General features: G+C 36.8%; 1 pseudogene; it reads left to right on the top strand.

The window, feature by feature from the left end:
* The first annotated feature begins 8165 nt into the window (after positions 1-8165).
* On the top strand, positions 8166-8260 carry LOC117201609 (uncharacterized; annotated as a pseudogene).
* The last annotated feature ends 9866 nt before the right edge of the window (positions 8261-18126 follow it).

Genomic DNA, 18126 nt, shown 5'->3' with positions numbered 1-18126 from the left:
AAGTAGAAAAAAAAAAAGACACATTATGAGAAGAAAAAATCTACAGAACCAGACACAGAGAAGATATAGATGTTAGATCAATTAGACAGGAGTTTAAAATTACTCTGATTAATATGTTAAAATATCTAGTGACAAAAGTGGACAACATACAGGAACAGATGGGGACTTGCAGCAGAGAGATAAAAATTATTTTAAGAGATAAATTAAAATATTACAAATTAAGAAAAATAGGATATCAGAAAGGAAGATTTTTTTTATATCTTTATTGGAATATAATTGCTTCACAATGGTGGGTTAGGTTCTGCTTTATAACAAAGTGAATCAGTTATACATATACATATGTTCCCATATCTCTTCCCTCTTGCGTCTCCCTCCCACCCCTCTAGGGGGTCACAAAGCACCGAGATGATCTCCCTGTGCTATGCGGCTGCTTCCTACTAGCAATCTATTTTACGTTTGGTGGTGTATATATGTCCGTGCCACTCTCTCGCTTTGTCACACCTTACCCTTCCCCCTCCCCATATCCTCAAGTCCATTCTCTAGTAGGTCTGTGTCTTTCTTCCTGTCTTACCCCTAGGTTCTTCATGACATTTTTTTTTCTTAAATTCCATATATATGTGTTAGCATACGGTATTTGTCTTTCTCTTTCTGACTTACTTCACTCTGTATGACAGACTCTAGGTCCATCCACCTCATTACAAATAGCTCAATTTCATTTCTTTTTATGGCTGAGTAATATTACATTGTATATATCTGCCATATTTTCTTTATCCATTCATCCAATGATGGACACTTAGGTTGTTTCCATCTGCGGGCTATTGTAAATAGAGCTGCAATGAACATTTTGGTACATGACTCTTTTTGAATTATGGTTTTCTCAGGGAATATGCCCAGTAGTAAGATTGCTGGGTCATATGGTAGTTCTATTTGTAGTTTTCTAAGGAACCTCCATACTGTTCTCCATAGTGGCTGTACCAATTCACATTCCCACCAGCACTGCAAGAGTGTTCCCTTTTCTCGACACCGTCTCCAGCATTTGTTGTTTCTAGATTTTTTGATGATGGCCATTCTGACTGGTGTGAGATGATATCTCATTGTAGTTTTGATTTGCATTTCTCTAATGATTAGTGATGTTGAGCATTCTTTCATGTGTTTGTTGGCAATCTGTATATCTTCTTTGGAGGAATGTCTATTTAGGTCTTCTGCCCATTTTTGGATTGGGTTGTTTGTTTTTTTGTTATTAAGCTGCATGAGCTGCTTGTAAATTTTGGAGATTAATCCTTTGTCAGTTGCTTTATTTGCAAATATTTTCTCCCATTCTGAGGGTTGTCTTTTGGTCTTGTTTATGGTTTCCTTTCCTGTGCAAAAGCTTTTAAGTTTCATTAGGTCCCATTTGTTTATTTTTGTTTTTATTTCCATTTCTCTAGGAGGTCGGTCAAAAAGGATGTTGCTGTGATTTATGTCATAGAGTGTTCTGCCTATGTTTTCCTCTAAGAGTTTGATAGTTTCTGGCCTTACATTGAGGTCTTTAATCCATTTTGAGCTTATTTTTGTGTATGGTGTTAGGGAGTGATCTAATCTCATACTTTTACATGTACCTGTCCAGTTTTCCCAGCACCACTTATTGAAGAGGCTGTCCTTTCTCCACTGTACATTCCTGCCTCCTTTATCAAAGATAAGGTGACCATATGTGCGTGGGTTTATCTCTGGGCTTTCTATCCTGTTCCATTGATCTATCTTTCTGTTTCTGTGCCAGTACCATACTGTCTTGATTACTGTAGCTTTGTAGTATAGTCTGAAGTCAGGGAGCCTGATTCCTCCAGCCCCGTTTTTCGTTCTCAAGATTGCCTTGGCTATTCGGGGTCTTTTGTGTTTCCATACAAATTGTGAAAGTTTTTGTTCTAGTTCTGTGAAAAATGCCAGTGGTAGTTTGATAGGGATTGCATTGAATCTGTAGATTGCTTTGGGTAGTAGAGTCATTTTCACAATGTTGATTCTTCCAATCCAAGAACATGGTATATCTCTCCATCTATTTGTATCATCTTTAATTTCTTTCATCAGTGCCTTATAATTTTCTGCATACAGGTCTTTTGTCTCCTTAGGTAGGTTTATTCCTAGATATTTTATTCTTTTTGATGCAATGGTAAATGGGAGTGTTTTCTTGATTACACTTTCATATTTTTAATCATTAGTGTGTAGGAATGCCAGAGATTTCTGTGCATTAATTTTGTATCCTGCTACTTTACCAAATTCATTGATTAGCTCTAGTAGTTTTCTTGTAGCATCTTTAAGATTCTCTATGTATAGTATCATGTCATCTGCAAACAGTGACAGCTTTACTTCTTCTTTTCTGATTTGGATTCCTTTTATTTCCTTTTCTTCTCTGATTGCTGTGGCTAAAATTTCCAAAACTATGTTGAATAAGAGTGGTGAGAGTGGGCAACCTTGTCTTGTTCCTGATCTTAGTGGAAATGCTTTCAGTTTTTCACCATTGAGGACGATGTTGGCTGTGGGTTTGTCATATATGACCTTTATTACGTTGAGGCATATTCCCTCTATGCCTGTTTTCTGCAGGGTTTTTATCATAAATGGGTGTTGAATTTTGTTGAAAGCTTTCTCTTCATCTACTGAGATGATCATATGGTTTTTCTCCTTCAATTTGTTAATATGGTGTATCACGTTGATGTATTTGCGTATATTGCGAATATTGCTTATATTGCATATATTGAAAAATCCTTGCATTCCTGGAATAAACCCCACTTGATCATGGTATGATCCTTTAATGTGCTGTTGCATTCTGTTTGCTAGTATTTTGTTGAGGATTTTTGCATCTATGTTCATCAGTGATATTAGCCTGTAGTTTTCTTTCTTTGTGACATCCTTGTCTGGTTATGGTATAAGGGTGATGGTGGCCTCGTAGAATGAGTTTGGGAGTGTTCCTCCCTCTGCTATATCTTGGAAGAATTTGAGAAGGATAGGTGTTAGCTCTTCTCTAAATGTTTGATAGAATTCGCCTGTGAAGCCATCTGGTCCTGGGCTTTTGTTTGTTGGAAGATTTTTCATCACAGTTTCAATTTCAGTGCTTGTGATTGGTCTGTTCATATTTTCTATTTCTTCCTGATTCAGTCTTGGCAGGTTGTGCATTTCTAAGAATTTGTCCATTTCTTCCAGGTTGTCCATTTTATTGGCATAGAGTTGCTTGTAGTAATCTCTCATGATCTTTTGTATTTCTGCAGTGTCAGTTGTTACTTCTCCTTTTTCATTTCTAATTCTATTGATATGAGTCTTCTCTCTTTTTTTCTTGATGAGTCTGGCTAATGGTTTATCAATTTTGTTTATCTTCTCAAAGAACCAGCTTTTCGTTTTATTGACCTTTGCTATCGTTTCCTTCATTTCTTTTTCATTTATTTCTGATCTGATTTTTATGATTTCTTTCCTTCTGCTAACTTTGGGGTTTTTTTGTTCTTCTTTCTCTAATTGTTTTAGGTGCAAGGTTAGGTTGTTTATTCGAGATGTTTCCTGTTTCTTAAGGTAGGATTTTATTGCTGTAAACGTCCCTCTTAGAACTGCTTTTGCTGCATCCCATAAGTTTTGGGGCATCGTGTCTCCATTGTCATTTGTTTCTAGGTATTTTTTTACTTCCTCTTTGATTTCTTCATTGATCACTTCGTTATTAAGTAGTGTATTATTTAGCCTCCATGTGTTTGTACTTTTTACAGATCTTTTCCTGTAATTGATATCTAGTCTCATAGCGTTGTTGTCAGAAAAGATACTTTATACAATTTCAATTTTCTTAAATTTACCAAGGCTTGCTTTCTGACCCAGGATATGATGTATCCTTGAGAATGTTCCATGAGCACTTGAGAAAAATGTGTATTCTGTTGTTTTTGGATGGAATGTCCTATAAATATCAATTAAGTCCATCTTGTTTAATGTATCATTTAAAGCTTGTGTTTCCTTATTTATTTTCATTTTGGATGATCTGTCCATTGGTGAAAGTCGGGTGTTAAAGTCCCCTACTATGAATGTGTTACTGTCGATTTCCCCTTTCATGACTGTTGGTATTTGCCTTATGTATTGAGGTGCTCCTATGTTGGGTGCATAAATATTTACCATTGTTTTATCTTCTTCTTGGATCGATCCCTTGATCATTATGTAGTGTCCTTCTTTGTCTCTTCTAATAGTCTTTATTTTAAAGTCTATTTTGTCTGATATGAGAATTGCTACTCCAGCTTTTTTTTTGGTTTCCATTTGCATGGAATATCTTTTTCCATCCCCTTACTTTCAGTCTGTATGTGTCTCTAGGTCTGAAGTGGATCTCCTGTAGACAGCATATATATGGGTCTTGTTTCTGTATCCATTCAGCTAATCTTTGTCTTTTGGTGGGAGCATTTAGTCCATTTACATTTAAGGTAATTATCGATATGTATGTTCCTATTCCATTTTCTTAACTGATTTGGGTTCGTTATTGTAGGTCTTTTCCTTCTCTTGTGTTTCTTGCCTAGAGAAGTCCCTTTAGCATTTGTTGTAAAGCTGGTTTGGTGGTGCTGAACTCTCTCAGCTTTTGCTTGTCTGTAAAGGTTTTATTTTCTCCATCAAATCTGAATGAGATCCTTGCTGGGTAGAGTAATCTTGGTTGCAGGTTTTTCTCCTTCATCACTTTAAATATGTCCTGCCAGATCCTTCTGGCTTACAGAGTTTCTGCTGAAAGATCAGCTGTTAACCTTATGGGGATTCCCTTGTGTGTTATTTGTTGTTTTTCCCTTGCTTCTTTTAATATGTTTTCTTTGTATTTAATTTTTGACAGTTTGATTAATATGTGTCTTGGCATATTTCTCCTTGGATTTATCCTGTATGGGACTCTCTGTGCTTCCTGGACTTGATTAACTATTTCCTTTCCCATATTAGGGAAGTTTTCAACTATAATCTCTTCAAATATTTTCTCAGTCCCTTTCTTTTTCTCTTCTTCTTCTGGAACCCCTATAATTTGACTGTTGGTGCATTTAATGTTGTCCCAGAGGTCTCTGAGACTGTCCTCAGTTCTTTTCATTCTTTTTTCTTTATTCTGCTCTGCAGTAGTTATTTCCACTATTTTATCTTCCTGGTCACTTATCCGTTCTTCTGCCTCAGTTATTCTGCTATTGATCCCATCTAGAGTATTTTTCATTTCATTTATTATGTTGTTCATCTTTGCTTGTTTCATCTTTTGTTTTTCTAGGTCCTTGTTAAATGTGTCTTGCATTTTGTCTATTCTATTTCCAAGATTTTGGATCATCTTTACTATCATTATTCTGAATTCTTCTTCAGGTAGACTGCCTGTTTCCTCTTCATTTGTTAGGTCTGTTGGGTTTTTTTCTTGCTCCTTCATCTGCTGTGTGTTTTCTGTCTTCTCATTTTGCTTATCTTACTGTGTTTGGGGTCTCCTTTTTGCAGGCTGCCGGTTTGTAATTCCCGTTGTTTTTGGTGTCTGTCCCCAGCGGCTAAAGTTGGTTCAGTGGGGTGTGTTGCTTCCTGGTGGAGGGGACTAGTGCCTGTGTTCTGGTGGATGAGGCTGGGTCTTGTCTTTCTGGTGGGCAGGTCCACATCTGGTGGTGTGTTTTGGGTTGTCTGTGGACTTACTATGATTTTAGGCAGCCTCTCTGCTAATGGGTGGGGTTGTGTTCCTGTCTTGCTAGTTGTTTGGCATAGGGTGTCCAGCACTGTAGCTTGCTGGTCGTTGAGTGAAGCTGCGTGCTGGTGTTGATATGGAGATCTCTGGGAGGTTTTTGCCATTTGATATTATGTGGAGCTGAGAGGTCTCTTGTTGGCCAGTGTCCTGAAGTAGGCTCTCCCAGCTCAGAGGCACAGCACTGACTCCTGGCTGCAGCACCAAGAGCCTTTCATCCACATGGCTCAGAATAAAAGGGAGAAAAAGAAGAAAGAAAGAAAGAAAGAAAGAAAGAAAGAAAGAAAGAAAGAAAGAAAGAAAGAAAGAAAGAAAGAAAGAAAGAAAGAAAGAAAGAAAGAAAGAAAGAAAGAAAGAAAGAAAGAAAAGAAAGAAAGAAAGAAAGAAAGAAAGAGAAAGAAAGAAAGGAAGGAAGAAAATAAAATAAAATTATTAAAGTAAAAAATAAGTATTAAGAAAAAAAATTTTTTTTAAGAAAACAAAACAAAAAAAAACACGGACGGATAGAACCCTAGGACAAATGGTGGAAGCAAAGCTATACAGACAAAATCTCACACAGAAGCATACGCATACACACTCACAAAAAGAGGAAAAGGGGAAAAAAATCATAAATCTTGCTCTCGAAGTCCACCTCCTCAATTTGGGATGATTCGTTGTCTATTCAGGTATTCCACTGATGCAGAGTACATCAAGTTGATTGTGGAGATTTAATCTGCTGCTCCTGAGGCTGCTGGGAGGGATTTCCCTTTCTCTTCTTTGTTAGCACAGCTCCCGGGGCTCAGCTTTGGATTTGGCCCCGCCTCTGCGTGTAGGTCGCCGGAGGGTGTCTGTTCTTCGCTCAGACAGGACAGGGTTAAAGGAGCAGCTGATTCGGTGGCTCTGTCTCGCTCAGGCCGGGGGGAAGGAGGGTTACGGATGCAGGGGAAGCCTGCGGCAGCAGAGGCCGTCGTGGCTTTGCACCAGCCTGAGGCGTGCCATGCGTTCTTCCGGGGAAGTTGTCCCTGGATCCCGGGACCCTGGCAGTGGCGGGCTGCACAGGCTCCCCGGAAGGGAGACATGGATAGTGACCTGCGCTTGCACACAGCCTTCTTGGTGGTGGCAGCGGCAGCCTTAGCGTCTCATGCCCGTCTCTGGGGCCCGTGCTTTTAGCGGCGGCTCGCGCCCGTCTCTGGAGCTCCTTTAAGCAGCGCTCTTAATAGCCTCTCCTCGCGCACCAGGAAACAAAGAGGGAAGAAAACGTCTCTTGCGTCTTTGGCAGGTCCAGACTTTTTCCCGGACTCCCTCCCAGCTAGCCGTGGTGCACTAACCCCCTGCAGGCTGTGTTCACGCCGCCAACCCCAGTCCTCTCCCGGCGCTCTGACTGAAGCCTGAGCCTGAGCTCCCAGCCCCGCCCACCCCGGCGGGTGAGCAGACAAGCCTCTCGGGCTGGTGAGTGCCAGTCAGCACCGATCCTCTGTGCGGGAATCTCTCCACTTTGCCCTCTGCTCCCCTGTTGCTGCGCTCTCCCCCGCGGCTCCGAAGCTTCCCCCTCCGCCACCCACAGTCTCCACCCACGAAGGGGCTTCCTAGTGTGTGGAAACCTTTCCTCCTTCACAGACCCCCCCCCCCCCACCACTGGTGCAGGTTCCGTCCATATCTTTTTGTCCCTGTTTATTCTTTTTTCTTTTGCCCTACCCAGGTACGTGGGGACTTTCTTGCCTTCTGCGAGGTCTGAGGTCTTCTGCCAGCATTCAGTAGGTGTTCTGTAGGAGTTGTTCCACGTGTAGATGTATTTCTGGTGTATCTGTGGGGAGGAAGGTGATCTCCGCGTTTTACTCTTCCGCCATCTTCCCCTCGTGCAAGGAAGATTTCTTTCAATGGGCTGATTAGCAGACTGGATACCGTTGATGAAGAATGACTAAATGTGGGGGTAGGTCAACAGAAATTATCCAAAATCAAATGCAAAGTGAGTGAGTTAGAAATGCAAACATAATATTCAAGAGCTGTGGGTCAACAGCAAATGATCTAAAAATATAAATAATTGAATTCCCAGAAGGACAAAAGAAATAGAAGTAGACAGAATAAATATTTGAATAGATAATGGTGGGAATTTATGAAATTAATTAACAGTAATGAACAACAGATATATGTGGCTCAGAAAACCCCACACAGAATATAATATAAACATATTTGTATATATCATAGGCAAACTTCTGAAAACCAAAACTAAGGAGAGATTCTTGAAGGCAGCTTAATAAATGTGAAACAGTAAAAAAAGTGGAACAAAATCTGAATTATAGCAAACTTTTCTTCAGAAACCATTCAAGAAAAAAGATAATGGAGTGTTGAAGTAGAAACATAGCAACCTAAAATTCTGTACCTAGTGAAAATATATTTCAAAACTGAAGGCAAAATAAATATTTTTTCCCAAATGAATACAGAGAGAATTTATTACCAGCAGAAGACAAATTCATAGGAACTCACAATCTACCAAAGTTAATTCAAAAATTAAATAACATGCTTGCTTTGGCAGCACATGTACTAAAATTGTAATGATACAGAGATTAGCCCCTGTGCAAGGATGACATGCAAATTCATGAAGTATTCCATAATTTTGAAAAAAATTGTTTTCCTTTTTTTTTCTTTTCTTTTTATTGTATCTCTATGAGAAGATAAATGTTAGCTGAATCCATTGTGGTAATCATTTCACAATTTATGTAAATCAAAGCATCATTCTGTATACCTTAAACTTTTACAGTGATATATGTCAATTCTTTCTCAATAAAACTGGAAAAACAATAATTAGATAACTTAAATAGTTATCTTTAATAGATATCTTTTAAAGATAACCTATTAAAGATAACCTATGCACAAAGAACATTCCAAGTGAGATGTCTTCACTTACCAATTCTATCAAATGTTTGTACCATGCTACAAAAACTCCTCCAGATATTTGAAGGAGAAATACTTCCTAGGTTATGAGACCAGTGTTACTCAGAGACATTACAAGAAAAGAAAACTGTAAGTCAATATTCCTCGTAAACATATATGCAAAAAACCTTAAAAATAAACATCATATTCTGCAGCAGAAAATGTGATCGTCAAAGGATATCTTGGTGGCTGGAGCAATTTCCCAAACTCAATCAGCTGAAAACTCCCAAGATTCAAGAGGAGCTTAGACTTCAAATTCTGTTTGCTAATTTTGTCTCTAATCTTATGTCCCCAAACAGACTGTAAATACTTTGTACATACAAAGTATTTTTGTAAAATGAAGTTGGGGATCATATCATATCTTTGACTTAAGTTTTTACCACTAACATAGTAATTAGGCATTTCAGTAATCTTTGTTCAGTAGTTTGATAGTCACAAATGTAGAAATCAATTGCATTTAACAGAAGAATTTAATACACACTGGGGTGTTGATACTGATCTCAGTCTAAGACAGTTATCTTAATCTAGCTAATGGCAGCTCCTCTTTCTATATGCATATCGATTTTGATGTAAACTTTTAAATATATCTTCAAAAAGTGTAGAATGAAAGTGTGTATCAGAACAAATTTTATAAAGTGAACAAACCCATGTGGTCAGCACCCAGATTAAAAACAGAGCACTGTCCAGATCCCAGAAGCCCTCTTTTGTCCCCTTATAGTTGTTAAGCCTCTAAGAGTAACCACTCTCCTGACTTCTGACACCATAGGCTAAGTTTGTCTGTTTTGGATACTTTTATCAGTAAAATCATAACATTTTTACTCTTTTGGGTCTAGTTTCTTTTACTGTCCATTAGATGTATCCATGTTGTTGTATACAGTTATAATTTGTTCATCCTCACTGCTAAACAGTATTTATTGTATACATATACAACTATTTATTTATCCAGTCTACTCTTAGATTGTTGGATAGTTTCCAATTTGGGGATATTATGACAGTGCCATTGTAAACATTCCTGTATGTGTCTCAGGAGACATATATGTCTCCTGTATACGTTTCTTATACAGTTCTATAGAGTTTCTACCAAGGAATGGAATACCTGGATCAAGAATGTGTATATGCTTAGCTTTAGTCTACCAAGGAATGGCATACCTGGACCAAGGATGTGTATATGCTTAGCTTTAGTAGATACTGTCAAGCATTTTTCCAGTGTATAGATCCACCAGCAATGTACGAGAGTTCCAGTTGCTCTACATCTTCACCAACATTTGGAATTGTTATCTATTTGTTTTATTTTTAGCTTTTTTGGTAGATGTGTAGTGGTAATGGCTTTGTGATTTAAATTCTCACTTTCCTGATGATTAATGAAGTTAAGCACCTTGCCTTATGATGATTATCCAAATGGATTTGTCCTTTTGTGAAGTGCTTATTCATCTCTTTTGCCCATTTGTTTCTGAGTGGATTATATCATGGGTTCTTTTTATTTATTTTTTTCATTACAATGCTTTAGATCACTTGATTACATTTATTTGCTTTATTGTCCATTTATTGGTTGGGTTGTTTGTCTTTTTATTATTGAGCTGTATGTGGTTTGTATGTTTTGGAAATTAATCCCTTGTTGGTCGCATCATTTGCAAATATATTCTCCCATTCTATAGGTTGTCTTTATTGACTTCTTAGGAAGTTCTAGATGGACTCCCTTCTATTTATTTTTCAGTATTTAAAAATTTATTCAAAAACTTAATTCATTTTAAAACAAAAACAGCAGTTTAGACAAATCCAAGAGTGATTTTTAAATGAATGAATCATAAAATAGACAATTTATGGCTAATATCTTCATGGTGAGAGAAAATGCACATGTATTTTTACATTACAAAGGAAATGTATTAATAGATAGAAAAATTTCTCCCCCCCCCCCCGCCAGCGATGGCTTAATGTAACAAAAGTTTATTTATTTATTTATTTACTGGAAAGGCATTTTATTTTAAATATAGCAGTGTGTACATGTCCAAATTCCCAATGTATCCCTCCCTACCCACTCTGCCCCCCACTCACACCGGTAACCATAAATTTGTTCTCTAAGTCTATGAGTCTGTTTCTGTTTTGTAAATAAGTTGATTTGTATCATTTTTTTCAGATTCCACATATAAGGATATCATGATATTTGTCTTTCTCTGTCTGACTTACTTCACTTAGTATGATAATGGTACTTAATTCTTTGCATATTTTAGCTATAAATCTTTGTTGGATCTATTGTTGCAAATAGTTTCTCTCACTTTGTGGGTTGGCTTTTCACTTATTTAATGGTATATTTTTATGAGACTGCCAAAGCTTTACCTAGTCTTTCAGAAACTTTCTGTTTAAGGTTTAGTTTTCTGCCTGCTACTGCTCCAGAAATTGGTAACTGCTGTGAGAGGAAAATCAGCAGTATGCCTGAGGCTCCCCCCATATATCTCCACCAAAAGCTTAGTATATTTTTCTTTCTCCGTCCTCCAGTAGCATCCTTTTTTGGGTATGAAATGGATTCTCATCCTTGTGCCCATTCACAGAATTGGCAAATGCTTCTAGAGTAAAAGTGACTGTAGAAGTCCACTTACTTCTGCTACGTTCTCCCCTCTCTGGAGTACGGTTCTTCCAATTTTCTTTTCTGTTGCTGCAGTCTGCTGACTTCAAACAGATGATTACCATCTTTTATCTTGGTTTTTCTTCTTGTTCTCAGTGGCATCATTGGTGTGCTAAAATCCATTTATTCCATTTTTAAGTAATAATCTACCACAGTCTATTTTGGATTGATATATACTGCTATCTAACAGCTATCAATCAATCAAGAAATGCTAGCTAAAAAGTTTTATGTAAAATGGACTTGCAAGTATTACTGCCCTTGGTGCTGACACATTTTTGGGTAACTGGGCATCAAAAGACATTTTTGGGTATCTCGGAAGATCTCTAGATAATTAAAGTAGTCCTCAGTTTCGTCTGATTTTGGGAATTGAACCCTGATTAGAAGTACTGGAAAACTAGAGTGGAGCTGATTGTCCTAATAGCGTGGGAGAGTGAAATAGAAACATATTTAAGGGTGCTTAAACACATTAGTAATGATTTTCTCATGCATGACTAGCTTTGTTGTCAGTTCAAGTAATGTAACTAAATCATGGCTTTGGACTTTCTCAGAAAACCATGAAAAAAAACTGAAAAATTATTGGCAAATCACTCTTAAAAAATTGTGATTCATGCTGAAATGAATTCTTGACCTAGATTACCAGCCTGATTCTTGTTTTTTGTGCCAATGGTAGAACTTGAACATATGATGTCATAGTTGTTGCTGGGTAGGGCAGACTTATCTTGGCAAATTCCATGGCTGATGCCTACATATAACAACAGGAACTACCCTAGTCCTTTTACCTACATGGTCACACTTACTGGTATTTTAGTTTCTTAATTAGGCTTCAGCAGTGTTTGTTTACACAGTTACTTTTTTATCTAAACAACTGCTTCAACACAAAGCAGAAACATAAAACATAAAAATATTTTAATAATATTTAGAGCCTCTCAGGGGATATTTTGGACTTTGGTCTTAGAGCTGAGAGATTTCCTAAACATGATCTGAAATAGTATTTATTTGTTTGCATTTTTTAAAAGAAAATTTATATCCAAGCAGCATTCAGTAAGGTCTGATACAAATAATGTGACACAATAATAGTTAGATATCTAAGTCAGGGATGTTTGCTCTGATTCTAATTTTAAAACGACATTTTTTGACTTTTTCTGATTATAAAGTTAATACTTTTCTGTACAAAATTAAAGAAATTATTCTTTACCATTTCACTCAGAAAAGTATCAGTTTGTATAAAAGTCTATCTTTTTTTATAGGACATATATATATGTTTGTATACATTTATGTACACATGTTTAAAATGGACTGCATACAATCTTTTATAATCTGATTTTCATTTAACTATTTATCGAGAACTCTTTTTCTCATTATATTTTCTATAAAACGTAAATTTAACAATTGCCTAGTGTAGCAAAATATGTATATACTAACATACCACTGATGGCCATATAAGTTGTTTGAAACTTTTCTCCATGTTCTATGGACATTCTTATACATAAATCTTTTTGTACACATCTGATCATCTTACCAGAATAACTTCTTATAAAAAGAAATACAAGACAAAAATTTCACAACTTTAAGGCTTTTGAATAACATACCAAATTACCCTTCAGAAAGGTAGTAAGAATATGAAAGCATCGATTTTACTGAGCATTTGCTAGTACTGAGAATTGTGCATTTATCTTTCTCAACTTTACAAATGGAAAAAAAAAAAGACACTTCATTGTTCATGTAGCATTACTTACCATTTTGTATTACTGGCAAGCTAGATATAGGTTAAAAATGTTTATTGGCCATTTGTATAAACTTTTCTTTAGTGAATTGTCACGTTATGTACTTTGCTTACAGTTATGTTGGATGGTTTTTATTTTTCTTACTATCGGTGAGACCTCTTTCAATATAAAGGTTGTTAGCCATTTGTCTGTCATATATGTTCCAAAATATTTCTTTTTGTAATTTGCCTATTAATTTTTCTCATGTAATAAAATTTTTACTCTACACACAATCAAACTTATAGAAGTAGAAATCATAGAAATCTATCACTTTTCTTTATAGTTTCTTCTTTTGATTCTGCTATAGTTTCTTTGGTATGGTTGATTTTGATATAGTTTCATCTTTTGCTTAAAAAGGCCTTATTTACTCCAAGATCAAATAGATGCTTACCTAAATTTTCTTTTACTTCTTTTATGGTTTCATTTTTTTCCTTTTATATTTAACTCTTTAATCCATTTGGAATATATATGGGACGTGATAGTTATATAATTTAACTTTTCCCAAATATCCAAATAATTATATAGCTTTTATCATATACCAATTTTTTAAATGTATACTACTAGGTCTTTTTAATATTCTTTCTGTTTGTGGTCTGTTTTGCACTAGTATTGCACTGTTTTACTTACTGTTTCAGAATTTATTTTGACATTTAGATAGCTGGGTAGGCCAATTCTCTCTTTATCATTATTCTCTTTTCAAAATGCCTTGAATGTTTTTACCTGTTTGTTCTTCCGTATTAATCAAAAGGTAATGTTTTATGGTACAGAAATAATCCCATCCAGCTTTTCAAAAGTATGAGTAAGATTTTGGTGAACTCTCCTATATGGAAAGACCTTAAGGAAATGTTGATAGATTAAAAAAAAGAAAGACAAAACACCAGGTATATTGTTAAAACATTAATAAAAATTACATTCGCTTGAATATGCAAAGGATTTCTCTGGTAGGACTCATAGGAAACAGTTCTTAGTTTCAGAGTTGGAAGACAAGGGTGGGTGGGACATTTACTTTTCACTAAATATTCTTTTGTATTTTTGAATTTTGCAACATGTGCTTATATTATTACCTGCACAGTAAAACAACAAATTAAAAAATTTCAGTGATCAAATAGCCCTTAAGGTAAGTTTTAACTTATCCCAAGATTTACACATTGAGAAAATGAAAGGTTCGGGGATAAAACACCTGCCCAAATCACATGGCTAGAAACGGTGCATCCAGGACTCCCTCAGCTACACCAGAGTGCTCCTCCTCAAGGAGCGGGGAACAGAGACCCACAAACAAACAGTCAAGGAAGCACGTTTTTAACACTAACTTTATTTATTTATTTGTTTTATTTTTTATTGAGGTAACTGGTTTATAACATTATACAAGCTTCACGTGTACAACATTATGTTTCTACTTCTGTATTCGCTACAGCATGCTCACCAGCAAAAATGTAGTTTCCATCAGTTACCATACAGTTGACTCCCTTTATCTATTTCATCCTCCTCCCTGTCCTTTCCCCTCTGGTAACCACTACTGTGTTCTTTATATCTATGTGTTTGTTTTTGTTTGGTTTGGTTTGTTCATTTATTTTGTTTTATTTTGTTTATTTGTTTGTTTTCTATATTCATATATGAGTGAAATCACATGGTATTTGTCTTTCTCCATCTGACTTATTGCACTTAGCATAATACCCTCAAGGTCCATCCATGTTCTACTGCTTCCTAGTTTTTGCTCAATCTTGAACACAAGATTTTAATATGAGTATCATTCAGTTTCTGAATGCAGCCTGTATCTTAAAAAATTGAGGATAGGAAGTTAGTTTGGGGAAAAGCAGGAAAATTGTAAATATCCAATGCAAAGAAGGTAAATGGCTGAGAGAATAGAGGGACCCAATACAAACTATATGATATGTGGTATTAAAAAGTATGTACTGTCTTGAGCTATTGCTGTGAGCTGTGTGTAATTGTGGTATGTGGGAAGTATCACCTTCCTGCCCATATGGGAGACCACTTTTCAGTTTGGCACCAAGTAGGAACAGTATTCCTACAGAGGGGTTTAATGCTTCCTATCTTAATAGCAGAGGGGAGAGTGGAGTCTCCTACAAAGAACACCAAGAAGCCAAGTGTCCCACTCAGATTAGAGGGACAAGGCTAACAGTTCACAGACAGCATATGGAAAAAAGCAGTGCTTTTTATAGCAGTGGACTTTATTACTCTGAAATATATCTTTTGGCTTTTGAAGTCAGATAAAACTGGGCTATACTTCAGCCTCAAAACTTACAGTTTGACCTTGGATAAGGGACTTGTTCTTTGATAGCTTTGTGACAAGGCGATTTTGCTGAGCTTTAGTTTTTTCATCTGTCAAATATTTATCATTACTTTCAACATTCATACATTTATTTGACAAATTACATAGCAGGCACTGTTTCAGTCGCTGGTGATAAAGTGGTGAATAGGAAAAAAATGTCCCTGCCTTTATGGAGTTTATGTTTCATTAGAGGAGAACTAAATGAAATAAAAACAATGCAGTGTTTGGTAGGACACTTAGAAGAGTAAACCCTGAATGAATGATATTATATATATTACATTTATTATAAAATCATATATGTATACTATAACATTATAGATTATTTTTATTAATTTAACAAGTAGCTAAGCAAAGTTCAAATCTGAGTTTTAAATATTTTGACAACACCCTAGTGGAGCAATAGCCATATGGCATCTAAGGAGTTGGAATGAGACTGAAGAGAGCTCATACCCTTAATCCCACTAGTAAAGGAGCTTCGTTGGTCTTTAACAAAGAGGTATTCATTTCAGAACCAACCTAATATTCTTTGTTAGTCATGTCCTATGTGTTATAATCTATGCTTGGTTATCACTGTATTGCAAGTTTCAGTTCTTTGCAATGAATTCTTCTCTCATTTTTACAAAGTATTAAGTTAAATATAGATACCTAGAGCAGGAGAACACAATTCTGTACATTGAGTGGACAAATGAAAGCAGAATTCTCTCTTAATAAGGCTACTTATTTCCCCTATAGTTAGAAAATTCCAGTTTGATGAACTTAAGAAAATGTTCCTATTAGAAAGAAATTATGAACTTTCTCTGACCTTTATTATTTTTTTAGCATTTATTGAGCAAGTCTTTCAAATTTCTCAGAAAAGATTAAGGAATGAGCTGTGACAGGGCGAGGGAGAGTCATGGACATATACACACTAACGAACGTAGTAAGGTAGATAGCTAGTGGGAAGCAGCCGCATGGCACAGGGATATTGGCTCGGTGCTTTGTGACAGCCTGGAGGGGTGGGATAGGGAGGGTGGGAGGGAGGGAGACGCAAGAGGGAAGACATATGGGAACATATGTATATGTATAACTGATTCACTTTGTTATAAAGCAGAAACTAACACACCATTGTAAAGCAATTATACCCCAATAAAGATGTTAAAAAAAAAAAAGAAAAAGAAAAGATTAAGGAAAAGGTGAGTGAGTAGATGGAATTTATTCTAATTTTTCAAAAGCTTTTTGATTTGATCCCTCAGGAGTTTGTGAGGAGAAATGGATAGCCCAGTGGTGAAGTATGAAGCACAGACCTTTATCACTGAATATTAAAAATTACTGAAAACTATACTGGGAATGCACCGAGTTCTCTCCTTAAATGAGAAAATGGTGTTTTTAAAGACAAAGGAGAGAAGGGTAAATATCCCTAGATTAATTGTAGAATTACGACAGCACCATCAAATAGTCCAAGTATACTTAAGATAATAGTGGAGATAACCAAAATGCAAAGATGATATTTTGGAAGTTCAGAATACCAGGCCACAAATACAGATAATTCTTTTCTTTTTTATCAAAAAGCTTTTGGCCGTTCATTTTCATTTAAGAGGTTAGACATATGGTATTACCCATTGCTTGGCAGGCATTTTCTTAATTGGGAAACATGTGTGCCTTTCTTTTAGATTCATCAGGATACCCTGGAGAAAGCATTTTACCATCCATGGGCATTCACGTCTGTTCCTCCTTATCTGAATTAGAAGTTCTGTGTTAACAAACCCAGTTGTATTTGTGTGACGCAGTGCCTATTTCTAGCTTGGTTAAGTGTTCGGGCCAAGGGTGGAAAAAGGAAAACTCTCTAGAATAGGAGATAACAGGGTTTTTTTTTTTTTTTAATAAATTTATTTATTTTTGGCTGTGTTGGGTCTTCGTTGCTGTGCGTGGGCTTTCTCTAGTTGCGGCGAGGGGGGCTGCTCTTTGTTGCGGTGCGCAGGCTTCTCATTGCAGTGGCTTCTCTTGTTGTGGAGCATGGGCTCTAGGCACGCGGGCTTCAGTAGATGTGGCGCACGGGCTTAGTTGCTCCGTGGCATGTGGGATCTTCCCGGACCAGGGCTCGAACCCATGTCCCCTGCATTGGCAGGCAGATTCTTAACCACTGCGCCACCAGGGAAGCCCGAGATAATGTTTTTAAAGTCTTCACTGCTTCCATTTCAAAGGAAAGATGCATGGCAAGGTCAAAGAACTAGAGTGCCTACTTTATAAAGGACGCATTGGAAATAAGCAGATCTTTTCAAAGACCTCTCTCTCTTACCACCTGAAAATGGATTCCAAACGACGGCTGAGTGCTCTGGGGTATGGGGGAAGGGCTCTAGTGAAGCAGGTTTATTGTTGTTCAACAGCCTCTTCCCCTCATCTCCTTCCACCCTCTGGGGAGGAATGCAGGTCGGATGGTCCAAGGCTGGATTAAGGGACGTCTTGGAGGATGGTAATCCAGTACATACACCCTGGTTCCTAACCTCATTGCCTCCCAGGAGAACTGCATGCTAGAGAGCAGACGTTATAGTCCTTCTCTCCTGGTTTGACCACAGAAAAGTTAATCCAGGTAGTTTGCTTTGAAAGAGCTTTATGGAGTACAAGATATGAAAGTAAAAGATTAAAGGTCATATAGGACAAAGAAGATCTGTCACATCTCTGGCCCCCAGAACTGACGTTATTTGCTCAAGTTCAATGTTTTTGGAATTAATATACTAGTCTTTTATACTCCCAATGGCTGTCAGCCCAATGCTGTAAGACCTGAAGGACCTAGTGACTCAGACTTGTACTACATCTCCCTTTTAAAGGCTCCAAAGCATATTGTCTTATTTCTCCGCCTTCCTACTTCTCTCCCAATTAGGTAGTGCATATTTATTTGCTG

This window comes from Orcinus orca, chromosome 5 (genome assembly GCF_937001465.1).
Source record: "Orcinus orca chromosome 5, mOrcOrc1.1, whole genome shotgun sequence".
NCBI lineage: Eukaryota > Metazoa > Chordata > Mammalia > Artiodactyla > Delphinidae > Orcinus > Orcinus orca.
This window is presented reverse-complemented; position numbering and strand designations above follow the sequence as displayed.